This window comes from Gymnoscopelus microlampas (genome assembly GCF_963454915.1).
Source record: "Gymnoscopelus microlampas genome assembly, chromosome: 16".
In the NCBI taxonomy this organism is placed as follows: domain Eukaryota; kingdom Metazoa; phylum Chordata; class Actinopteri; order Myctophiformes; family Myctophidae; genus Gymnoscopelus; species Gymnoscopelus microlampas.
In genome coordinates, this window is record NC_139953.1 from 20,069,654 (window position 1) to 20,096,093 (window position 26,440).

The 26,440-nt window shown below is 41.5% G+C and overlaps 1 pseudogene across 1 annotated transcript; it reads right to left on the reverse strand.

Annotated features, from left to right (window-relative positions):
* Window positions 1–3,184: 3,184 nt before the first annotated feature.
* LOC311062872 (HEAT repeat-containing protein 6-like) lies at window positions 3,185–25,797 on the reverse strand (annotated as a pseudogene). Its single transcript has 12 exons — window positions 25,786–25,797; window positions 23,176–23,316; window positions 21,495–21,596; window positions 20,827–20,979; window positions 20,360–20,628; window positions 19,897–20,071; window positions 19,015–19,389; window positions 17,085–17,112; window positions 11,351–11,493; window positions 10,311–10,619; window positions 7,299–7,442; window positions 3,185–3,192 (listed from the first exon to the last, which is right to left on the reverse strand). The product of its transcript is annotated as a HEAT repeat-containing protein 6-like (transcript).
* Between the last annotated feature and the right edge of the window lie 643 nt (window positions 25,798–26,440).

Here is a 26,440-nt window from a genome sequence, read left to right on the forward strand (position 1 = left end):
CCTTTTCAGGCAAACATGTCCACAGCAAGATGAACATTTTAAAGTATGAATGAGGTTACTATGGTGAAAAATACATTTACTAAGTCCAGAGCTCGATGAATGTTAGGGACCAAAAAAAGTGTCACTACAAAGTACTACCAATCAACTCTAAATTGCCTGAAACGTACTCCTAACAGGTTTTCGGGGGGACGATTTTGGCCTCCACACTTCGTGATTTTTTCGGATTTAACTTTCGTTTCGGTAGTGACCAACTTTCGTTTCGGTAGTGACTCAATGTACTAGGCGTAAGTATGTAGTTGTAAGCCTGCCTTTAAATGTCCATTGCCGCATTGACAATGCATTGGGCGCTTAAAGTTGAATATCTCCCAAACTACAAATGATTTCAAAGAAAAAATCTCAAGCATGCATGTCCACAGTAAGGTGGAGCACAATTGATATGAATGGAGTTTCTAGGTGAAAGTGTTTTTTTGAGGTCCCAAAATCTTCCATCGACCTCCATTATAAATCTCTGAACTTTTAAAGGAGTACTATTCTAAAACAATGAAACATTTCAAAGATCCCTTTTCAGGCAAAAATGTCCATATTAGGATGAACATTTTAAAGTTTGAATGGGGTTTCTATTCTATATATGACATTTTGAATCTTTACAGTCAGTTCGCCTTCTTTTGGGTCTTGAGTCGAACCAATTACTCCCGCGGAGACATCAAATTTCTCTTTTGGGCCTTGAGTCTTGGGGCTCAAGGCTCAAACGAGAAATTTGATGTGTCCGCGGGAGTAATTGGTTCGACTCAAGACTCTTTTGGGTCTTGAGTCTTGGGGGGGAAAAAAAAGTGCCCCAGTTAGTTTTGAACCGGGAACCTTCTGGTTACAAGTCCTGCATCTAAACCACTGCACCACAGAGGTTCTTACTTCTGTTGACTTGCATGTCATTTTCTGAAAGATTATATAAAGGTAAAAGCCCCAGGTAAAAGTTAGAAAGATGTCCTTGTGGGATTTGAACTCAGGACCTTCAGTGTGCAAGGCCTGAATCTTAACCACTGCTCCACCATGGTACACACTTTCTATGGTCTCTTGCACTTAGTTCAGTGAAAGATCAGATAAAGGTGCAAGAGTCGAATACCTGTCCTGGATGGATTTGAACTTGTAACCTTCTGGTTGCAAGTCCTGTATCTAAACCACTGCACCACAGAGGTTCTGACTTGTTCTGTTAACTTAGCCTGCCAAAGTTTGTACCCTTTTCCCTTTAAATATCCATTGCCATCGACAATGCATGAGGCGCTTAAAGTTAAATATCTCCAAAACTACAAATGATTTCAAAATAAAAAATCTCAAGCATGCATGTCCACAGTAAGGTGGATTTTTTGAACTGTGAATGGAGTTTCTAGGTGAAAGTGTTTTTTTGAGGTCCCAAAACCTTCCATCCGCCTCCATTCTAAATCTCTGAACTTTTAAAGGAGTACAATTCTAAAACTATGCAACATTTCAAAGATTCCTTTTCAGGCAAACATGTCCACAGTAAGACGATACGATATACGATAATACTTTATTGTCAGTTCACACTGAAATTTGTCTTGCGACCCAGCAGCCATGTATGCAACAATAAACAGCTCACACATTTGACATGACACAAGAAAAACAAAACACAATACAAAATACATACATAAAGACATACAAAGACAAGAGCAATGTCCACCTCTCAGCCTACCCTTGGCCTATAACTCCTGATTAAGCCTCAGTGTCGTCTGATGGACAAAGGACCTCTTCAGTTTGACCTTATTGTATGTAGGAACACTGTATCTCCTTCCTGAAGGCAGCAACCTATATTCTCCATACAAAGCATGGCTAGTGTTTGAAGTGATATTCCTTGCCAACCTTATCATACTATCATTATACGTACTGTACTATCGGAAGCAGTAGGGGTTCAGTGTCTTGCTCAAGGACACTTATGATACTTAGCCAGCTTCCTTCCTCTTGTATGTCAAAGTAGGGCATTCATTTACTAAATATTCTAAAATAATAGTCTGCACACTGGCTTGCAGGTCACCCAGTTAAAAGCTTTATTGGGTATATCAGAGGTCTTCAACATTTTTCAGGCCAAGGACCCCTTAGCTGAGTGAGAGATGGAGCAGGGACCCCCCGCTACATACTGGATTCATGTTAAATTTGTGTTTTCAGACATTTAACCACTTAAAACCCTCAATACTTTGTAAACTTCAGCTTTGACCTGCTCTTTTTTTCCCCTGTACACACAACATTTGCCGAAAATAGCAGATCTACAAGCTTGTATGCTATTTTCGGCTAATGTTCCCCCCAGAATAGGGAGGCAAGGGTTCAAGTGGTTAATGTAAAACATTAGAAAAAAAATCCCTATCACACAAAGATTTGGCGGCCCCCCCTTCAGTATCTCTGAGGGGTCCTAGGGGTCCAGGAGCCCCTGTTGAAGACCCCTGGTGTATCATACAATAAATAAAGCCACAATGCAGACTATTTTAAAATTGCCTGTGATTTTTGACATTTGTGACATTCTGCATAATGAGTACTTTTACTTTTGGTACTTTAAGTACATTTTGATGCCAATACTTTTGTACTTTTACTCAAGTACATTTTGAATTCCGGACTTTTACTTGTAACAGAGTACTATTGCAGTATTGATACTTTTACTTAAATAAAGAAATGTGAGTACTCTTTCTACCACAGGTGTTGTGACACTGCACTTTTTGGACTTGTTTTATTTTTATATACTGCTCTGTATATTATGATTATATTTGCACTGAAATAACAGACTACATAAAGAAAAAGGTTTCGTACAAAGCTTTGCTAAATGTTTCTTTGTTGAAATGACATACATTTTACACCCATATCCTCAGACAGATGTAGTGTCTGCTGATGGACACTAGATGACGTCCAAACAGCAGTTTTTTGTCTTTTTAGTCAGTCTGTCCAAAAAGAGGGTTAAACACTCAATCAAACATACATACCCCAAACACACATACACGAAACGTCTTTTTAAAAGCTGTTTATTTAAGATGTGACGGATGTCAACACAACAATCTGAAGGGAACAACAAACGCTTCAGTTAAAATAAGGTGAGCGTTATTTAAAATGATTAAGCAACAAAAACAGAACGATTGATGGAGTAATAACCAAGAATTAAACATGACTAAAATACAATAATTATGGTTCATCAACCAACTGTAATCACAAAGAGACACAAGACACAATTAAGGGAACATCTTTATGTATCAGCTAACAGTATGGAAACTGTATAAGGCTATAAATATGAATTGTAATCAAACTGAACAATTTATTCAGTTAAATACAAAAATGTACCAGTCTGGTATTCACACTGTCACAAAATAATATATTTAGAGATTAAGCATCATTAGAATAATCTCATTGCGTTTATATACAAATGATAAATTATCAATACAAATAATCAGTTTTCTTCCCCTACATAGTTTGTCACAGTCAAGTCCTGACAGTAGTAGCCTACTGTATAGCTGTGCTGTCGGGCAGAAACCAGCTGTGTCCAAAATATTAAGTAATCGGTTCGACTCAAGACCCAATAGAGTCTTGAGTCGAACCAATTACTCCCGCGAACGCATTTGATCCAAGTAGACATCAAATTTCTCTTTTGGGCCTTTGAGTCTTGGGACTTAAGGCCCAAAAGAGAAATTTGATGCCTACTTGGATCTAAGGCGTTCGACTCAAGACTCTTTTGGGTCTTGAGTCTTGGGACTCATGACTCAAATCAAATCCTGGAAATGGCAAATCAGCATGTGTCTGTCTCCATGGGGTCTAGTGCTGTAATAGTCTAGGAGTGAAGGATTGCGACATAAAGTTGGCAAGTGAAATGGTGTTTTATTGTATGACCTTCCTTTGGTTTCTTTTTAGGTTTGAAATGAATTTGTACATACAATGAATTTGCAAATAGACAATTTTCAAGACAAGAATTTAACTTTTAGACATACACAGAAAATGAGCCCTGGCACAAAGCAATAACCAAATAAACCAAGCTAAACCTATCCTTACTTTTAAACCTCTTACTAACCTTATCTACACAAAAATGAAAATTACAAGAGAACTCTACTCTAATCTAACTACTCTAAACTATATCAAAAGTTGGCTTTGTACAAGAAACTGGTGCCGGTAGCTCTATAGGCAAAAATCACAAACAGAGTTGTATTATGGAGTTATCAAATCAAACTGCTTAACAAGTAATCTAACAATCGGTCAGCCGAAGGCTGCCCCGAAACTCTTCATTTTAACATGTCTTCTTAGCAAGTTCAACATTTTCACAAACAGGATGTACCAAAACAGAACATGAACGGGTTCAACAATTCCAGGAGGGTGCATGTCAAGAACGTGGTGTTACCAAACCTTTGGACACCACATTTAGACCAAACTTTCCCTGAGCACCATCTCCATGGACAGTGTGTAACACCATGGCCAGCATGTTACACACTGTCAATGCACACAGCTGCTGACAGCTCTTAAATAGGAGGCCTCTTCAGTGATTGGTCCAGTCTGATTGAAGGTGCCTAGCCAATCAGTGGCTGCCAGGTCTCCTCCACAGTAGGACCTGAGCTGAATGAATGAAGGAAGGTCAGGGTGCATACCAAACACTGTGCAATAATTATAATAAATAGCACCCTTCTTAAATACACAGATATGTAACAGGGATAAACTCCTGTGTTCTTGGCTGTTGCTGACAATAAGCTCACTTGTAAAGTGCATGAGCCAAATGGCTTTAATTAATTTGGTGGAATGACCCATCACGTTCATGTAATGCCAATGTATGAAGGTTAGTGTGCTTGGTTAGCTCTGCTGGAAGAGCTCTTGACTTCGGACCACAAGGTCATGGGATTGAATCCCAGTATAGGATCTTTGGCATCTGAGCAATCTGGCTCCTACGGGTTTACTATCGTTTTTCGCCTTTATCATAAAGGTTGCTGGACAATATATAGAGGATGAAATGCATAATTTATTAAATAATATAAAGGTAATATCAAATACATTGTAGAAAATGAGAGACATGACGCTTTATTAGCAAGACAGTCTTTTATTATATCATTCCTCATTTTACTGGTTTCCCCTGAAACCCCTTTACTGTTACAGAGTAGGCCTACAAGTGCCTTAGAATCACTGCTGATGATGTGGCCATAGCTGAATGGTTAGAGAGCCTGCCTGTCAAGCCGTAAATCTCAAATTCGATTCCAGGCCTCAGCAATGTGTCAAAGTGTTCTTGAACAAGACACTTTAAAGAATAGTTCACCCAAAAAATACTTATTTTCTATCAATTACACACTCCATGAAGCCTTGAATTCATTGAGATTTTTTTGTTTTTGACACATTCCTGAGCACAGACTATTGGTTGGATGCATGGCGCATATAATAGGCTATCGCATTGTAGATTGGTAGGCGATAATTCCAATATTCACTATACATTCCTCATGTTTAAGCCTAACTGAATTATATATTTATGAACTTGCATATAAATTGTATATATTTTCGGACAACTTGTGCATTTAATTTGTCGGCAATATGGTAGTTTAAAAAAAAGTAAGGCTACTGTTAAAAAAGTCATACACTATGTCATAATACTTAGGCTAAATTGTTCACAGCACAGCTTTCTGTTTTTTGTATTTAATTGATTGGTGTTTGTTGCACTACATGAAATGGAAGAGCTAATCAAAGAAGCTGTGGTCATAAGAATAGTACAATTAGGCACCAATCAATTTAATTTAACAGCAAATGTACACAAAACTTTTGTTTGATTACAACTGGTTTAGTTTTGGTTATCTAAAACTAATAAGTGACTAAGATATGACAATAAAGGGCATTGTGAACTTATAAATCTGCTATTTTCCTTCCTTTTTTTGATCTGGATGTTAGTCTTCAAAACATGCTTTGGAGTCAAAAGAAGGACTTTGAACTGGTGATCTTGGGAACACTGTATGAGAACTAGTTGGGAGACTTGCTGTAAACTAGAGGGAGCAAATTACACTATATGCGATCTTTGTCAACACTTTATTGCAATTGTAAACAATTTCAAAACATATTTTAAATGATGGAAGATAAGACACAACATTGTTAGAAATCACCAATAAATATAAAATTCAGATTTACCCCATTTAAGCTCATTAAAATGGTGCCTTTAAAACAAAGATTCTACACCCAATTTCAGTGTATGTTTTAGAAGGGACTATGCTGTATAACCCACTCGGTTGCATGGATTAAAGTGCAGTTTTGGTTCTTGCTACAGTGTCTTGACATATATCCTTTAGCTGAAAATGTTAGAAATAATGTATAACCTACAGTTGTTAATTGAAAGAGAACGCTCGCACACTGTGGGCTCCAGTTGCAGGATAAAAAAAAATGTATTGCACCTGAGTGCTGCTGTAACCTACAGTTGTTTTAAGTAGTTACGGTATATCAAAGAGCTCCAGGTGGGGCAACTATGAACAAAATGACATCTTAAAACCTGTAGAATGGTAAAAGATTCTACAAAAAAAAAAATTCTCCCCATATGCCACAACAGTACAGTACAGCATATACAGTCATATTGCTTTGGCCCCGCTGCCACCACCAATTTTAAAGTGATTTAAATAACATACACGCAAACATATTTCTGAGGTTATGGGGGAGATAAGCAATTAGACAAATACAAAGGCCAATTCGATTGACATCTCTAAGGCACCACAATAATCTCAAACAGTACATAGAATAACACTAACGCATATTCAAATGCCATTGCCAATGTTTAATTAACCTTTTTTATTATTATTATAAAAGGCCTTGGGTTTAGAGTTTGAAACTCCTTAATATCATTTTTCACTCTGTTCGGAGACCGGGCTAAAACAACAGACAAATTGTGCAATGTAATAATTTGTAACCCTTCAGATCACACGTCTCCGCGCGTCCGTTGAATTGATGAAATTAAGAGCAGACAAGACTGTTAAAATGAAGTGTATTATTTAATAATAAAGCAGTAAGTTAAAATAATTAATAATAATTACAGATTGAATATAGAAATGTACTTAACAGAGATCTCTGGGCTCCCAATCAACTGTCCTTAACAGCAACAAGTTACTTCGAGGTCAGTTCATCAGGTCTGAGCCCCGCTATCTGTCCCTGGAGCCTATTTATAATATCCTATACATGTTATACTAAAAGTTATCAAAAGAAGTCGCTGTCGGTCCACCATGGTTTCTTCATCAGGGTAGGCAAATGGTCCCCCCTGGCTGATTTACGGGTTTGAATGACGACCTTGGATCCACGGACCGAGTGCCTCGCACCTATGGAATGCAGCACATCCTCCCTACAGATAACAGTCTGGGCATACTGTCTCAAAGCATCGGCCGGCAGTAAGCATCCCCGTTGGTCCAAGTTCTCTACAGGTCCAGCCGACGGTCTTGGTCTCACCAGCCTAGTCTCAGCACCTGGGAATGTCAAAATAGACGCATCAGACACCATTGTATTCTCTCTCTAACCGTGACGGTCCTAGACATTAGAAGTGAATTGTGTCTTCTGGGAGATAACACAGCGTTCTGCCATGCGAATAGATCATGTTTATCACAGTGACTGTATTTCTAAGGACATAATTCTAGCAAGGCTATAATGATTTCATAAGTTAATAATGTGTTTTCTGTTAGGGTCTATGCGAACAACAATACAACAGTACTCATGAAGACACACACATTTGCTCTTAGTAACTGGGACTTGAAAAAACAGTAATAGTAAAAACGCACACATTGGCTCTTTAATCACTAGGGCTAAAAAAGGATATACATTGCCATATAAGGATATAAGTCATTTGCTCATAATAACTAAGGCTTAAAAAGGATATCAGTTGCCATATAAGGATATAATTTGCCAACAATTCTCAATCTAAAATCGAAGAGGTTGGTTAAGTATTGCATTCTTACGTGAGTTTTCCACGTTAGTGTGGCTCGAGGTATTATTCAGGGTTTCATAAATAAAAGGTTCAGGGAAACCTCATCAAGAACATTATCATCACTATCTAAATTCGAAAAGGTGGGTTAAATATTACATTCTCGGTTTCATCTTCAATGCCAGTGTGGCTCAAACGTTAAATCTGGTTTATAAACAGAAAGTTTAAAGGCCAAAACTCCAGAAGAAAAAAACTCACTCTCTGTCTAAATTCTCAAAGGTGGGTGAAGTAATACATTCTCTATTGCATCTTCCATGCCAGCTAGCATGTGAGATAAATCAGTGATTTAGGAACCGTTGGTTAAAGGTTCAAAACTCCTAAAGAACTTTTTCACTCTCCATCTAAATTCTAAAAGGTGGGTTAAGTATCACATTCTTATTGTCTCCGCCAGGAGACTATGTTTTCACTTTCCGTCGCCCCCCCCCCCTCGGCCAAGCTAACATTGGTCAAGCCTCACGTGACACGTGACAATACGTTGAAAGAGTGTGCTCTGATTGGCTAGTGAGACGCATGACGTATAGTGGCCTATAAATAGATGTGTCACTTTGAAAGAGTCTGTGTCTCTTTCAAAGTGAGGTAAGACAGGAATAATCACGAAATGGCTGAGAAATGGCGGAGCAATACATTATGACACACTGGTGTCATCACAATACAGTACGTAATATAAATAGCTTAGACAGGATTAATCAATATTTGCTGGCGGAGACTTGTGCTCCGAGGAGCACATTTTCTAGTTAATTATTACATTCTCAATTCCATCTTCCATGCTAGCATGGCATGTGAGTCAGGAGTGGTTTGAGAGAGCGGTCGCTTAGGGCCACTTTATATTGTAATTATGTCATGTATCTCCTATCCAACAACTAGCGTTATTATTGTTGAACAGGTACAACTCATGCCGTGTTTGACCTACAGCCATGAAACTTCGATGCACACATGCGTCTCCTCATGCTGAACAACTTTCACCCTCTGACTTTTGACCTCTGACCTTTAGATCTCCCACCATTTGGAATTATATGAAAAACAGTTAAAACCTATCTCCTCCTGGGATTTTTGAGTGATCTGCACGAAACTTTTTACACATGAACTTTGGACCTATACCAAAAAACTTTTGCAAAATATCTTCCATAAGTGAAAAAATGAAGCTTTAATGAGCCAATGAATATTGCAGTTTTATGACAATTATTCATCTGCCCCTAACACATACATGCAGACTTACCATTCTTTGAAACTTTGCAGAAATGTAAAGGGCCATTCCAAATATCACTGAAACCAATCTTACTCCAATTGGTCAAACGGGGGCGCTATAGCAATTTTTTGAAAATTGAAACTTTAAACAGGCAAAAGTCATGCCTCGTTTGGCCGACAGCCATTAGACCTGCTTACACATGTGCCTTGACTAATGAGGAACACATCTATCACGTTGACCAGTAAGCACCGCCCTTAGATTGTCCGCAATCTTGAGCAGTTTGAAAAACACTTAAACCCAGGATTTTTCAGCTATTTGCGTGAAACTGTATGATCTGTGTGATCTCCTTTTTCACAGGTTCTTGTCTGTTGGTGGCTTCTCGCTTAAATGTGTGCCCCACAACCTGAAGGTCACCAGTTCAAGCCTCACTTGGTGCAGACTTCATCTAAGTTGCATTTCACACAACATGACTATCAATGAATACATCTGCAATTGTTAAAGATAACATGAAATACTTAATTGAGTGTTTTTTACATACAGCTGATCTACAATCTCACAACTTTTCAGATAGCAATGAGAGTATGTTTTTTCAATGTATAACATACTTCATTGTGAAAATAGCCAATGTACAATCTGACAACTTTTAATGGTTTGTGAGCTTGTAGATCGGCTACTTTCACTAATTTTGGTTCTGAGGAGATGTACAATTTCTTCATTGGTAAATGGTTTGTGAACGAGTGATCTTAGTGTTAGTGAAACAGGGGCTTGGGTCATGACAGAAGGCAAGAGTTTGTGATCCTCAACAGACAATATCAGCCTTGACAAAGATATAGCACTATAGGTAGTGTTGCAGCTACCTAAGAGTGCTTCATGACCGTAAGGTTGCCGGTTCAAGCCTCACTTGATGCAGACTCATTTAAGTTGAAATGCAAAAAACATGACTCAATCTATTCCGTTTCCATGGCTCTCTCTCTTCAATCTATTCCATGTCTTTCTCTTCAATCTATTCCGTTTCCATGTCTCTCTCTCTGTCTCTTCAATCTATTCCATTTGTCTCTATCTATCTCTCTATCTCTCTATCTCTCTATCTCTCTATCTCTCTCTCTCTCTCTCAGCTCCACCCATTCCCACTCCCTCACTGTCTAATTTGTCCTCCCTGGGCTGAATCACCAGGGAAATGCACAACTGTAGCAGCTACGGCGAGCCGGCCTCCGCCTCGCTCGGGGTGTGAGGAGCGTGAGGTGAAGGGTGTGCGGTGGACGCTGCGGGTTGTGTTGGGTGTGTGTGGTTGGCGTGTGTGTGAGGGCGAAGGGACTCCATCTCTTTGTGTCCAGCTGAGGGCGGCTTCCTGCGGCGTAAAGGAGCCCGCACTGCTGCTGCCCTCTGGCTGTCTGAGGAGGAGCTGCACCTCTGGGAGAGGGGTCTGGGTCATTACCAGTGCCCCGTAGACCGTCAGGACTGACACACGCACATTCACGTCTGAAAAAGGAGAAGAGGCAGGTGAGGGGGTGTTTCTTTTTTTTAGGATCATGGGCTGGAAAAAGGACACAGGAATTTATAGAAGTGATTGACCCAGTGGTAGTCGACTAGTCGACTACCCCTGGCTCACAACGCGTCGCAGTTGTATATCGGCTATTTTCAGCATGCAACCAAGTGTAAAATCAGCCATTACGACGCCATCAAGGCACGGCCAAAACACATTTTAGTCGACTAAATCAACTGTAGATTTAGTCGACTATAATCATATGACATTTAGTCGACAAAACAGACAGACAGAAAGTTGAACTTTTCAGATGACTAAAATATAACTAAAAATATAGCTGCAAGCAGCGATAATACGGGGCCAGTGAATGGAGAGAGAGAGAGAGAGAGAGAGAGAGATGGAAACAGAATGGTTTGATTGGACATCTCTATATGACACAGTAGTGTAACTATCAGGCTCTATATGAGAGACATGGAAACAATAGATTGATGAGAGAGAGAGATGGAAACAGAATGGTTTGATTGGACATCTCTATATGACACAGTAGTGTAACTATCAGGCTCTATATGACACAGTAGTGTAACTATCAGGCTCTATATGACACATTAGTGTAACTATCAGGCTCTATATGACACAGTAGTGTAACTATCAGACTCTATATTACACAGTAGTGTAACTGTCACGTGACGGGTGCTGCCAGAGAGAGTCCATCACCGGCGGGCCGAACCTGGACGGGCGCCGCCAGTATCCAGGTGCGGTGTCCGGTCCTTCCGTGCTGGTTCGCGGTCTCGGCAGGGCCGCTTGTGACCCGTTTTACGGTCGTCGCTGGCCTCTTCTCTTCTGGCTTGGTCCCCCCTAATGTGCAGGTCTCTAATGTACAATGCTCAGTGTTCATTTAATGCTGAAGGTCCATTTGGTTCCCTTCGTACTCTCTGCTGAGCCTGCATCTGAATGGATACCAAATAAATGTAATGCTGCTGTTGCCATGGGAGACAAACGTCTACTTATTTGGCCTAATAGGCCTATTAGATTTATTTTCAACAGGACAGGGTCTATTAACAGTTTGGTTTCAATGTGGGTCTCTGACGCCATGTTGATGATGTCATTTTCATGACGTCACTCAGAACAATTTGCCATATTAGGGACTTCAACAGCCAACGGCTTCTTTGATTGGCTAAAATGTATGTGATGTTTGCATCAGTCAACCAATATAAGTGCTTGTGCACTCCATAGGATGCCATTCATTTCCACAGAAGGATTTCAGGAGTTGTCTTTGATCCCTGGCGGAGCCGTTTGTGAGAAATGTTCTGCTGGACGCTGAATCTGAGTAGAGGACCAGAGTTAAAGCATCATGCTGCTGTTGCCGTGGGAGACAAAGTCTACTCGTTTGGAGGGGTCATGAACATCAACAAGGATCAGATTGATGTTCACGTCTTCAACACAGTGTCTTTACGCTGGAGGAAGTTGACCCCAGTGATAACTGGAAGAGGAGGATGTCACCTTGAGGTTCCATCCAATCGCTGCTACCTCACAGCTGTGCTGATAGAAGATATCTATATCTGGGGGGGTTATAAAAATGACACGAAGGAGTACTGCAATGTGCTTTATGCATTTGATGTCGACACCCACAGATGGTTCAAGCCCAAGGTTTCTGGAACTGTTCCAGAGGCGAGGATTCACCACTCAGCCTGTGTCTTGGGGAAGGTCATGTATATTCATGGAGGATGGACCTCTGTGACTGGATACTATAATGCCACACAATTGGCGTTGGACACCACCATAATGTTGGACACCACCACAATGGTCTGGCATTTAATTAACACCAGAGGACCAACACCACCTGCTTCATCATTTCACTCTGCCACCATCATCGGGACAAAGATGTTTGTATTTGGGGGCGGAGCCACCTGCAACAACATCATCAGAGTGTTTGACACAGAGACCAACTGCTGGCTGAACACACCTTCTGCACAACTTCTTACAGACAGACGCTGGGGTCATTCAGCCTTTACATACAATGGAGAGTTGTACATATTTGGTGGAGGTAATATGGCTGCCCTCAATGATCTGTGGAAATTCAGTCCAGAGGCCTTCTCCTGTGAGAAGGTTGAGCCCAAAGGGAAAGGACCGTGTGGGATGTGTGGGATGTGCTGTTGCATTGTGGGAGATCGTATCATTCTCTTTGGAGGATACGACACACCTGATGACCTGTGCGTCTTAGACTTGAGTGCTAGTCTCAAGACATTATGCAAGCTAGCAGTTATTCAGTACGATCTTGACCAATCAGCACTCACACACAACATCAGGTGGGAACTGGAAGCAATGACTAACAACAGCAACAAATAAATAAAATAAAATAAGACGGAGTCCAATAAGGGGCGTGGCCTGGTGTTGATCACAGACTTCATGTGACCAATCTGTGACATCAGTCACCTATGATGCATCTATAACGTAATGATATATTTGGGCATGGTTTCAGCCCAATCCGACTGCCATTGACTTCAATTATGAAATTAAAGTTGAACACCACAAGTCACTGGGAGGGGAGGGGACTGGGTGCCGTTTACTTCCACCACTTGCTCCCTCAAAGGCTCCCCCCTGATGTTGTCGGCGTAGTTAGCTTCGGTAGCAGCACTAGCTAGGCTAGCTCCGATGAACCGGAAGTTCTTTGTTACAGCCTGGCTTTGTTGTTCCCCGTTGCTAATGGCAACGTTAGCCACGGCCGCTAGCCTGTTAACTTGTGGTTACTGGGCCAGGGTTACTGTGAACGTCTCCTGAAAGTAGTAGTATTAAACAGAAAAAGCCGTCCCGCGATTTAATCTACCATTCAGGGGTTTGTTTCTTCTCTTCGGATTAGCCGTGAGAATCGAGTGAATCGACGCTATGCCATAGCCTGGGTGCTTCTGCTCCGATCCAGTAGCTAGGTAGAAGTCACTGTGTGATTCCTCCTTTTCTTTTTCGTACGATTCCTTTTCCCTTTGGTGTACAATCCATGAGGCGTTGAGGTATGAATCCATAATCCACAGGATGAAAATAAGGAAAATTACGCAAGGATGCAGTTGTGTTTTCCTCAAAAAGACTAGCCTATTTGTTTTTTTTTCTGGAGAGCTCGCAAGAGAACGATTGTCTATGCGACTGTCCATGTCGGCTGCCGGAAGCAACGTAAGTACTTCTTCAATGTACTTACATATTGTACAAATTATACGTAGCCTGCGAGTTAGTTCCGGCAGATATACTCGAGAGGTTACATAAATTCTCATTCTATGTGGCTGTTTACAGCGTCATCCAGACCCATACAGTACGTCATACACTGATGTGGCAGTCAGCTGTCCAATCGGGCGGGTTATTTAAGCTCACTTACATCTGTCTTCTGTCTGCTTTGTGTGTCATAGGTGTTGTCATGCAACCACCCCAGCACCACCAGTGGGCTCTGCTATCTGTTCTGTTCCCCATGGGGGGTTGTTATTACATATCTATCTCCCTGCTCTTAAAGGTTAATGATGGTTGTCTTAATTATGCTGAGCAGGGAGAAAAATGTTGCAGAGCCTGAACGCCAAAATAAAATAAAATATTACATCCACTCTTGTATTCTCATTCTATAATATTGTTTCATATATTTGGTCTGTAATATTGGTTCAATCTATTCGTGAGTTATCTGACAGAATTAATATAAACCTACATTTTAACATTGCCACAGCATCTTTCCTTCTTTTTGGCCACAGCAGCTTTGTTTTGGCCGCTAAGATCCCACCCTACTGTGATCACCATGATCAGTCATAACCATATAAGGACTTTCCAATGCAGCTACCACATATGGACTGTGTGTCATCATGGCATCAGGCCCTAATAAATCAGTTGTCATATATGGCCATACACGGGACACAACGACTCCACTACACTACACAGTACAGGGGAGAGCGCACTACAGGTATTATTCAGTTCAATTTGTGGAAACATACTGGCGGAGGACACACATTTCACATGTTGTTTGCAATAAACAATACTTCCACCACAACTTCCACCGCCATTCTACCACAACTACAACTTTCACCACCATTCTACCACAACTACAACTTCCACCACCATCTACAAAGCCATGCCAAAAAAAAAACATCCGTAGGCTTTCGGACCCGAGGCGCTGAGTGCAAACGCTTGCTTCGTGCAAAAGAACATTTATTCGCAACACACTGTAAAAGGACCAGAAAAGAAAAAAAGGACAAACACTTCAGAAGAGCCTGGACACTCCCACACCAACTCACACAAATAGTTGACTTTCACACACCGACTATGGATAGCGGCTGCAATTCATGCTATTCTGTCATGTTCCCTTCGGAAACATCAAAAGGTCCTGTTGGTAACAAGTCCTTCGGTGCCTGTTGCCAGTATTGAATAATCATACTCCAGCCATTCATGGACCCCCCTCTTAAACTACAATCTCTGTTTAACAGGGATTCAAAGGACAAGGACCAAGGCCATTCAAGATGAGTGGTCAGATGTACCACAATACTCCATCTGCAATCTTTCCTGACAGCATAAACAAACCCAAATTCTCACAAATCTTTGTCTTTGATCAAGATAATGAAATTTAAAACCGTCAATCAGTCAATCTTTTAGTAAAGTCCTTTCAAACCGGTGCTGAAATCTTCAATGCAAACCCAAGTCGGGAACTCAAAATGGTGTTCAAGGCCAAAAGCTCACAGGGGGCAAAGAAATGTCACCTTAACCCTGATGTCCCTGACGTGGTTATTGTGGCACCAGGAGATCAGACGGAGCGTAGGGACACTGGCCCTCATTTATCAACGTGGTGCAGCCCGAATAATGAGCGTACGGCGTAATCACCGCAATTTTCGGCATTTATCAATATATCCTGACGTGGGCTTTATCCTACGGTACGCTGAGATCTCACGTCTGGTCGAGACCAGTTGTTGACGTTGGCTGCACCCGTTTATTCCATTCTAGACCTGCGGAGCACCATTGTCTGACTGTCTGACAAGCATCTGGACACATAATCCACTCCTAAATGTGTATATCTACACTAATAAATAATGGCTGTGAAAATATATCATTTTATAAAGTAATTTAAACAAACTGCTTTAACAGTCATTCAGATAAGATTGTAGATCTGTCTGTATTGAAAATAGCAGATCTACAAGCTCACAAGCCAGCGTTGCATCGCGACGCGTTGTGAGCTTGTAGATCTGCTATTTTCAAAAATATACGAGCGCTTTTGCGCCGGGAGTCCCGGCCACGTTTTCATGGACAGTGAGGTGTCTACAAACTTACAGTAGCTTGTCCTATGTTATGGAGTTATGTCATAGAGAGTTATGTAGGCTACACAACCTGGCTGGGTTAAGGATATAAACCCGACGCTCCAATATTAACGTGGCGGCACGGAATCACTGCATTCCGCCCGAGTCTCATGTACCGCTACGCTACGGACACGGACATGAAAGACAAAGTTGGGCGGGCGCGTGTGTGTGTATGTGTGTGTGTGTGTGTGTGTGTGTGTGTGTGTGTGTGAGAGAGAGAGCGAGAGAGCAAGAGAGAGCGAGAGAGAGAGGCGTGTGCGTGTGCGGCAAGGCCAGCCGGGGGGGGGGGGGGGGGGGCGACTGTTTCTTATTGGCTTTTCATGTCTTTGGTCGTATTCTGGTTCGTCTTCATGTCGTAAAATCGGGGCGTTTTGAGAATATTTTAAGGGCGTGTTATTTAAATGACGCTCGTTTCAGCCGTGACATTTATCAATGCTGGGACCAAGTGTAAGCTCGGATCAGCTGTGTAGGATGCGTTGATAAATGTCACTTCGACGTTGGTGTACGGCCGAATATATGGAAAAATATACGCCGGTTTATACGCTGCGTTGATAAATGAGGGCCACTGTACTGTACAAAACAACAGCTGATGCACCTAACCACAGACAGACTACACACATCCATGAACTCCATCCAGTCCTATGTATGACCCAGCTGCCTATCCCTTGATATTGCCACATGGAGATGCGGGCTTCAGCATTGATAATCCCATCATGGTCCTGTTGGTGGCCTGATGCCATGATAACACACAGTCCATATTTGGCAGTGGTAGCTGCATTGGAAAGTCCTTATATGGTTATGACTGATCATGGTGATCACAGTAGGGTGGTATCTTAGCGGCCAAAACAAAGATGCTGTGGCCAAAAAGAAGTTAAGCTGCTTACTTACAATATGTAAGTACATTGAAGGCGGGAAAAGAAGCCTAAATATTAGCCAGAGCACTGATCAACAGTCTGTTGCAAGTTTGGAGGCAAGTGGAGCGATCGTACGTACTTTTACCCCGGATGAACTTTTGGAGGTAATTTCAATTATAGTAGTAGGATAGGATGAAACTGCCACATGGGATCTGAGCTGGATTCAAACCTGTGACACTGTAAGTGGATATTTAGGGTATTGCCCTAAATAGCAAATTGGGATTATAGCCAGGCCTACCGCTCAGTCATGTTCACAATAGGTAAAACTACACAGAGAACATATGGGACACATAACATATATGCATTAAGACACGATTAATGAAAGGTGCAGAAAATTACCAATTCAATGAAACAGAGTGATGTGCTACAGTATCCGTTACAGTTGGGGTTTATGACATGTGTCTTTTTTTAATTTTTTAATTTTATCCCACGTTTTTGTAACCCTTTTTCACCCGGTGCCAATTATCTAAGTGATCCTGGGTGCTACCCTCCCCCCGCCAGCCTAGGGAGCCCAGAGCCGAGCTCATGCCTCCTTCAATGCATGAGAGCCAACTGAGCTTCTTGTCACCTGACAGGGGGGAGTTTCCCAGAATCCCAGGTTGGACGTAGCGCGTGGAAGGAACACGTTATTCCAACCAGGTCCTTTCCCCTCCATCAGGCGCCCCGGCTGTCATGAACTCAGCCCCGTCCGAGTTATGTACCGATAGGCACAGAATAGTAAATGATGTTGTGGGGACTGCGTTTGCCCCAACTGTCACTCAAAGTGACCACTGGCCAATCACAGCGCGACTTTTCGGGTCTGGGGCGGGTCTTGGTAGAATGTTGTTACGGATCACTATCACGCATGGGGGAGGCGGTATAGCGACCAGGATTACTACATGTTTTTGTGAGGGTATTAACTACCCTAGGCTAGGAGACACGGGGAGAACATGCAAACTCCACACAGAGTAGATCTTTTCGCCAACCCCACCTAGGGTATGGGCGCTGATGATGCGGAGGAGAAGACACGCCCCCAGTGCCCACAGCGTCCCCGGCGGGAACCGAACCCAGGACCTTCTAGCTGTGAGGCGACATCGCTACCGACTGCGCCATCGTGCCCCCTGCAGAGCAGTTCTACTGGCAGACAACTCGCTGCGTTGCCAGTTGCCACGCGTTGGGAGTTTGTAAATTTGGTGAATATTTTCAAATATTACATATTTTTTTAGGATATGTCCTTTTGCACACGTACAAACGGACAGGTGTGAGTATGAAAGCTGAATTATTATATATTATTTAAATATTACATTTTCAAATATAAAAAAATTGCAGAAACAGATCTACAAATTACAACACGTCGCAAGCTTGTAGATCAGCTATGTCTGCTATTTTTACATGAATGCAAATTATTAAATATGTCAAAAATGTATTTGTATATTTCAGTTATTTGCCATATCTGCCCTGAGCAATTTTTGAGCCTAAAAGCCTAAAAGGCTTCATATGTTCCAATGTTCAATGCCAACACACAATTAAACCGTTAATCGCAATTATTTGAGTGAAAATTAATCGTCAACTTTGAGTATATCCTACAACTAAGTAAGGCCCAGACTGCCAGCGATCTTTCAATTTTCTTACCTTTTCAAGTAGTCACAGAATATCTATCTCCAGTATGATTGATCCCCTGAAGGTTGCTAATCACGGAGGGTTTCACTGTGCTTCTGCAAAAAAAAGAAATGTCATCGCAACCTCCCGTTCGCTTTTTATACGCCGTTAAAAATAGCATGTTTCGGCAAAAAAACATCACAAAGAAAAACACACAGGAGCCGAGATACAGGATTTTTAAGTAACCAGGAAGTGAATGGAGCAGTAAATCTTTTTTTCAGTAAAGATCACGTTATCTCCTGGTTCTGTGTGAAAAAACGAGAAGAAAAAAAAGTAGATTCTGCCGTTTCTCCTTGGGGAGATTATTCTTGCTCACTCCCTGTTATTTACGATACGCTCAGAGGGAATGATGAGATAGGAACATGACGCTAAAAGTAATGCTATACTGAAATTACAAATTTATTATTAATAAAGCATTTTCATTCACACAAGATGTCAGACTGAACTGAGACTTTAAACCATCAGTGTACAATACACAGCAGACTAGCATCATTAAAGCTCTCTTTCACCAGGTTGGAGAGATCTCTCACCTCTGTCACGTATATATGGACGGATGTGTTTCCATAACGGTGTGAGCAGACCAGGTCTCAGCCGCTGGTACGGAGCATTGGTCACCAGGTAGGCCAAACACTGGAACAAATAAAAAAGGTATTTGTACTGATCCCCGGAGATAATTACTTCTCTGCATTTGACCAATCTTGGGGTGCAACTGTTAATCTAACTAATTGATTTAATTCAACAACATTCAATGACAAAATAAAAAAAGATATATATAAAAAACACACTTCTCTATTATTCAATGAAATGAAAGACGTGCAGGGAGACAACGTGTCTTTAGCCACGCCCAGGAACTGACGAGAGCCGTCCAGGAGGGCGGATAGCACCTGGAGAGCACACGCACGCACCTGGAGGACGATGACAGAGATGATGAGGTAAATAATACACAGACACTCACAAGTTCAAATAGAGCCTGACAGGGGGTTTGATGCTGATCCCGATGTTGGAGAGTCCTAGACCACAGATTACTGATGCTTTGACCGTATTATAAAATTAAAAATAGGGGCGCCAATGGCCTAGTGGTTAAGGCGCATACCACATATAGGCTCTAATTTGAGTCACAAGTTCAATTCCCGAGCCGATTACCTGCGTGTCACTCCCTGTTTCCTGTAATTCTCAACAGAAAAGCCCAAAACATTTTTTTTTTTTTTTAAAGTAAAACTTCTTTACAGTTTCTATGTCACAAAAAAAATCTTATAAGCATATCAATTAATAAAAAACATTTTGATAGACACGTCGGCTGAATAATTGCCGTCATAAAAGTCAAATAATGGTCTATATACTGTATTGGCCAAACCGACATATCGGTCTAGCACACAAAACCCCACACTCACACACACAAGTGCGTGCTTTACCTAGGGCGATGGGTCCTTCAGCATAATGGTGTCGAGGGTGAGGGCTGGTGGTCCTCCTATAGGAGCGTCAGGGATGAAGGAGGACCAGTATCCATACAGAGTCTTCTTCTCTACTGCCTTCACCGCCGTCAGCAGGCAGTGCAGCGCGCCCTGACGCACACAAGCATGGTTAAGTCTGAAAGATTCAAATGCTGAAGTGACCGCTCACCCAGCGTAAAAAAAAACATGCTCTTGTTGTTCTACCCGTGTCCCTGCCTGGGCAATTAGCTAACCTAAAATGTGAATTACTACTCATGGCCACATAGCAAATTGTCTAAAATATGAAGAAACAATGAACAATGAAACAATGAACAATCGTTCACAGTAAGGTGCTCCTTTAAGTATCCTCATTCCAATCTTTTTCTACGACACCTTGTTCTCAAAAACAAACAAACTATGAACTAATGTTTTTGTTTTTTTTTACCTCAGTTTGCTTTGCATTCCACCTTCTGGGTCTGAAAACTCTGAGTCAGAACTGCTCCTCTTCCAGGAGGGGTAAAGAGAAGGAGCAAGGGCTTTAGACCAGGACTCTCCTTCAATGTTAACTCCTTCTCTTCTTCCTTCACCACCACCACTACCTCCTCTGACTCCTTTCTGAACAACAGGCCGTGCCTCATCTTCATCTTCGTTCTACCCTCCTTTCTCTTCCACAGCGGTCTTCTTCCCTTTCCCTCTGGACTTCCTCTTCTTGTTCTGCCACAGAGACATTTAGCAAAGGCTATTTAAAACACTCTTATTTTAGTGGTGCTAAGTTCTAGGTCTAAAATCCTTCCTTTGTCCAATTTTGTTATTATTGTGTGTGTTTGATTACTGAGGTAGATGAACTAATACAGTACAGGGGCCTATTATAGAAAGGGAGCAAAAGGAATAAAAGCATCTTTAAGTTCTCACCCCTGAAGCTTTTCCTGGTGCGGCAGCTTCCTTCTGAGGTTCAGCGGGTTTGGGTGGGGAGTGGGACAGACCCTCATACTGAGGAAGAGGAGCTGGATAAAGAACAGCCAGCCACTCCACACACACACCTGGAGCTCCCTGAAACATAAGCCTCTGCAGAACATACAGCAATATGTTACCCAATAAATCTTGCATTCATATCCACAGGGATATGAATACAATGTCCATTGTCCATGTTGCAATGTCCACTAGCAGAATAACATACAGAATAGGATCAAATATAATGGGGTGAGTAGGAGTGAGTAGCATCACTGTATAATTAGAAATATCAATTTAAGAAAATAACTATATTTCAGCACTATGCAGTAATTAATGCATGGAAAAAGGTTAATGACCCCAAATTATGAAAATAAACGTTAAAGAAATACTAATAAAGGTGCATAATATTCTATGTATTGAGTTTTTCCCTCTCAGAAATGTAACATCCAATTTTTTAAAAACCTATCTTTTCAGACATTGCTACATTACACATTTTATTATTATGTTATATTGTATTTTGTGAGAGGATGAGTTACCAAGTCAATAACGTTTAGGTATATTCCAGGACTTCCAGCATCTGTGAGAACCTTCAATATATTGATATATATATAAGTGTAATAAAGTCGCACCTTTAGTGTGGCAAGCAGAGACCCAAGCTCTTCCCCTCCACCAAATCTCCACTTCCCACCTGATAGATAGCACTGAAGACCCTTCAATGCTCCTTGGATCACCTGCACACAAAGCACAAGGTGAGATGCAGTCATATAAACTATATTATAATAGTTACTACAACTAAAACAAATACAACAAAAATAATCTAATCAAATCTAGACTATAATCCATACCGTGCAGTAGAAGAGTTCGTCAGTTTGGGGGGTTTGGTTGACTGCAGTGTTTGCAGGAACGCCCGAAAACATGCATTCCTGTATTGGGCTGAACAGGAATCCTACATAAGCGCAGGCTAAAGATGCGCGCACGCACGCACACGCACACACACACACACACACACACACACACACACACACACACACACACACACACACACACACACACACACCTCTTAAAAGGGGACAATAGTGACTTAAATACTCAAACAGCAACATTGACATTTCATCTCAACACTTTTTGTTTTACATTGATCACAATCACTATGGGCTAAAAGGTCAACCATCAGCCACACAATGTAATAATAGTTCAAATAGTCAGTTTAATGGTATACAGTAGGACTGGAAAGACCTACCCGATACAGACACTGGCCATGCAGGTAAGTGCTGCACGCCGTAACTCCACATTGGGTTGAGACGGGGAGCTGTAGCGTACCAGGACTCCATCCTCACCCAGTAACTCGCCAAGGGGCTACAAAAAAGAAAATCACTCAGTAGACTCAGTAACTCAAATCATGGACCTGTCTATCATGACCCACTATACTTCCTAGAACTACAGGTGAACCATCCCAGAACTTTATCTTGAGTGCTTCTCCTACTCAATTTATCTGACTCAATAAAGAAAAGAATATACAAAGTCAAACTTGTGGACCACCCACTGTCTATACAAAAAAAAAGCCTCCCTATCAGACCCTGGAAGCCATGCTGCTCCCAACACCCCAGGTAGTAGTGTTCAAGATATACTGTTCGGAATCAAAGTGTTGCAAGGACATGGTTCATGACAATCCACTCATTAGTGGAATGTTTGGCCTAAGGGTGGCGCTAGAGGAGAGGCCAAGGGGTCTCCAAAACCACTAGGGTTCATAATGTGGGGAGCATGGACATGGAACAGAAAATTCCATGGCAAGTTCAGCCATTAGTTTACCAACATCACTCTCCTTGGGGCCCCACCGCTAGTGCGGATACAAATCATGCACGTACTTAGAACATAAAAAAATCAAGAATCAACAGTAGTTGCATGGATTAAAGCAAAATAAAAATCTCACGACTGAACCATTTTGTTAGGCTTAAGTCCTATTCTGCGATTTGTGAAACAGCGTGATAAGAGCCCCCCAGAGCCCCCACACACTAGCGCTGTGTTTCATATAAAAGTTTAACATAAAAACATAAAATAATTCTGTTTTGGTAGCCATACAGCCAGGCAGTTGAAGAAATTGCAGATTGAGGCTTTAACATGCATTTATGAAATATCCGAGATCATTGGGGTTTTCTGGAAGACTATATTATCATCTCTAGGCTATCTACAAGCTTACAACACGTCAGACACGTTGTAAGCTCAGTCGTGGCGACTGAGAACTTTAATCCATGTAGTTGTCAACCAACGTCTATGCTGTGTGACACACAGAACACCCAAACAAACACCTACCTTCTGGCATTGAGGTCCATTCCCATACACTACTGTGGAGAAGGTCAGCAGCACTTCCAGGTGTGTCCACGTACTGCACAGACTCAATGCACGGACAGTGTAACTAATCAACACGTTCAACGTCTGCTCATCTACAATTACCTAAAAGAGATCAAATAAAAAAACATGCATTAATAATGCATATGATGCAGACATAGCTATGCTGAGACTTGCTGTAAAATGTGTTAATTTATCAATGTATAACTCTGTGTTAGTACAAATGGAACCAAATGGACCCTTTGCCCAGTGCCCACTCTTCTCCACCCTTAGGTGCCCACATTTCCCCAGTGCCCACCTTTGCTGGTGCCAAATCTTCCTAGTGCCCAGTCTCCCCAAAGGTATGGTGCCCAGAATGTCCCTAGTGCCCACCAATCCTGTATCCATGAAAACTGCCCAAGCTGAACTCATGCAGAAGCGTAGCTCTGGTCCATAGCCTGAAGGAGTTCTCCGGACAAGAGCTAGCAGAAGTGTAATAATAAGTTACCTCTGGTCGTATACTGATGGTGGGATTTATGATAGTACGATTATACAATAGTGCTAAAATGATAACAAACCTTTCTGTATGAGAGAGCATGGGGGCATGTGGGGATTGTCATTCTGAAACAGCCTTCCACAAAATACAATAGTCTAGATTTAGAATGTTATTGTAGCATTAAGGTTTCATTTCACTGGAACAAGGAACACAAGTAATTAGAACAGGTGTCTACTGTCTACTGACTTTGTCATATAGTGTAGAGCTAGACATGACATATGCTGATCTCATGGAAATTCATCTCAACTCAGAACTCAATCTGAAATGGTAGTAGAAGTAGAAAGAGGATGGGCTATTTCTGTATCTAGCCTATGATGCCTATGGGTAGCAAGCTGTAGACCATGTCACATGCCTGACATAATTGAGTACCTGCTGGAGAACATGTACTAACAATTTGGATTCATAGGATTACTGAAACAAGATGTTTGAATCATGTCACAGAAATAAGTAACAGTAAATCTCTTTTCCGAGCCATGGCCAGCGTAGCAGAACCAATTAAAGACAGCAAAGTGGTCTTAATTTTATGAATTTCTCCAACCCAAAATCAGTAGCAAGCAGGCATACACCTTCCAATAACATTAAGATGTGTTAGTTACCTTGATGTGTATTTGCAAAGGTTTTAATTGTAGCTTACATGCCCGTTAAAATGTTCAGAGCATCAACATTTAGACCAATATTCAAGAAAGTACAAGTCATTTAATCCTTTGGCATACTGCTCTTTAATTATAGCAGTCAAGACATTTTTACACAAACTGTGCAATAACCATACAGAAACTTAGGGATTTTAACAAAAAATCTCCCGAATAAACCTGACAGCAGCTTGAGGCAAAAAATAGTAAAAAAAATGTATAAAAAAATACAGATAATAAAATAATCTTACAATACTCCGCAGCTGCAAAAGTAGGGTCAGGTTTTCGATATTCACAAATTCTACAAATGCTGCCTTTGGAATCTGGATAAAGCTCTTGTTGCTAATTAGGCAATTCCATGAAAAAACAATGTATCATACAACGTATACATATGAACTTATGTACAAGGTCCATGTCCAAATAATGTTTGGAAAGTATTATGCTAGCTAGTCAGTATTATGCTAGAACAATGAGAATTCTGAATGAGTGAGTGAGTGTAGTGTCAGGACTGTATTACTCCATCCTCACCCAGTAACTTGCCAAGGGCCTACAAAAAAGAGAATCACTCAGTAGACTCAGACAGCTGAGGAAGGCGTCCCTCGTTTGTATTCGTGTGACCGGTGACATCCGTTCTATAGCATACATTTGTTGTTAGCACTTAGCACTCATTAGCATGCGCTGTAGCAACAAGTACTGTCAAACAACGCTCAACTACTGCTATCTTTGTCAAACAAAACGGTGGCAGAGGCTTAGCCCCATTTAGAACCTCTCCCTCCGCTATGTAGCTCCGAGATGACGTTCCGCGTTTGTTGGTGCCGTTTGAGCATGACATTTTCCGATGTACATGATTCTTACCCGGGGGAACCAGATCGATCAGGAGCCAGAGTCAGTTGTCTTCGGGGTTGGCATGAGCCTGACCTTCCCTTGTTCGAGCTAGGAATTAGAGGATATTTGAAATATGAGAGAAATTACTACAAAGCAGAAGGCCCCCAAGTTGCACTCCAGGTTAAATAAGTCTTCAGGTGCATGGCTCAACAAGGTTATGAAAGTACGGAAATAGTTGTACGTTTTCTCTGGTGCATGGAATGCAGGGGAGAGCAAAACTAAATAGAAAATGATGGATTAAACATGTTTCATGGCAACACCGATCAGCACCAGGACTCCATCCTCACCCAGTAACTCGCCAAGGGGCTACAAAAAAGAAAATCACTCAGTAGACTCAGTAACTCAAATCATGGACCTGTCAATCATGACCCACTATACTTCCTAGAACTACAGGTGAACCATCCCAGAACTTTATCTTGAGTGCTTCTCCTACTCAATTTATCTGACTCAATAGAGAAAAGAATATACAAAGTCAAACTTGTGGACTACCCACTGTCTATACAAAAAAAAGCCTCCCTATCAGACCCTGGAAGCCATGCTGCTCCCAACACCCCAGGTAGTAGTGCTCAAGATATACTGTTCGGAATCAAAGTGTTACATGCATCAGCGCACAGCCAAATAATGTTTGGAAAGTATTATGCTAGTCAGTATTATGCTAGAACAATGAGCATTCTGAATGAGTGAGTGAGTGAGTGAGTGTATTGTCTGTGTTGTGTTGGAGTGTATGTGGTGTGCATGAGGTTTCAGTTGGTCTGGAAGAGGAGAATATCCAGTAGACCGATTCTGAAGTAGATCAAGTCCATGTCCATATTTGTCATGTCGCTGCCAAAGCCACTTCCCACGATGCAATGCCATCTATGCGGGTAATTCCTGTCAAACTCCTGAAGGAACAACAGTAAACAATCGAGATTGTCACTAGAGGCCGAGGGCATTATACAAGTGTCTATAAACCAACAGGCCGCAATACCATACAGTTTTTCAACCATATCTCCATACCTTTCAAATCAATAGGAGTAATGATCGATACAAAGTGCCAAGTCAGTCAATTCTCTCATTACTGAAGCAGCGAATCAAAGGCACCACATCTTGTCCATGCAGTGTCATGGTTATACATCAAAACTACAGACATTATCCCTTCTGTAGAAACAAGAGCCTTGGAAACTGCTCGAGTCCCAAGCTT